We start from the raw sequence: 1,170 nt of genomic DNA, 5'->3' as shown, positions 1-1,170 counted from the left end.
TGATTATCTTCCATCTGTTCCCAGCACCCGAGGGCTTCCACTCCAGAGCAGCCTCGCAGCACCTCTGGGCTGGCTCTGGTGTCCCAGTCCCACGTCATCAAACACCTTGAAGTGCTGAATAAAGATAAGGAAGCGTTTCATAAGGCAATTAAAAGGCTCTCTTTTACCTGCTGAAAGGAGCTTACATCACCACGAGCTAAAAAATGGCCACCAGCAGGAAGGACCAGGGAGCTGACCACAGCATCTGCTCCCCGCAGGGCAGCAGCACCAGCCCCATGACTCATCCCACAGCCCCAAGCACCCTGATCCTGCGGCGCCACCATCCTGCCCGGCGCAGGGAGCCAGGCCCACAAGGGCTCGCGGGTATGACTGGACGTAACCTTTCGTAACCAACCAAAAGGGCACAGAAAAAGGGATTTTACACCGTGTCCATTCTGAAAGGGAGGACATACTCTTCCTCCTCCTCCTCTCACTAAGTAAGCAATTACATAGGAAGCTGGAAAAAAGCTGTGAATCACTGCCAGGAGCACGTTGGAAAGAAAAAAGCTGGTTTTAGTTTTATCTAATGTCACATCAGCCATTTCCTAGGAAGGGAGCAAATTTAATTAAGAACACAGACTCACTCAAGGACAGCCAGGTTACAAACAGCACATGCAGCTCAGAACACAATGCTGAGAGGTCGGCGCCACACACACAGAGAGCAAGAAACACAAACACCCCAGGCCTGGCTGCTAAGGGCTCCTTATTCGGGACCAAACAGGACAGGCAGCACAGGAACCTGGCTCGCGCAGGAGAGGAGGGCACAGCAGCCAAAGCGGGAAGGACTCAGTGTGGGTGGCACGAAGAGGGAGATCTTGGACGCTAAAACAAGCCCAGGGCAGACTCTGGTAGCGGAAGATGCCGCGTGCATCTGGTGCGGCAAGGAAACGTGGGATCTGGTATGCTGCTCTGTTTTGTTTCAGATGGAAAAATAAAGATAGACAAAAACATCCAGGGTGCTCTATAAATACATCTCATTTTAATCACTTCAAATTAGGTCCTTGGCATCCACCCCACCCCGCTGCCCGGCCTGCTTTGCCGCAAGCACGTATCATTCTGCCATTAAGGTCTCCTACAGCGCAGCAGCGACGACGAGTTCCTCACGATGGCTTCCAACCTGCTTCCGGAGCA

Source organism: Apaloderma vittatum, unplaced genomic scaffold (assembly GCF_000703405.1).
Source record: "Apaloderma vittatum isolate BGI_N311 unplaced genomic scaffold, ASM70340v1 scaffold31715, whole genome shotgun sequence".
Lineage (NCBI taxonomy): Eukaryota > Metazoa > Chordata > Aves > Trogoniformes > Trogonidae > Apaloderma > Apaloderma vittatum.
Note: the sequence above shows the minus strand (reverse complement) of the source record.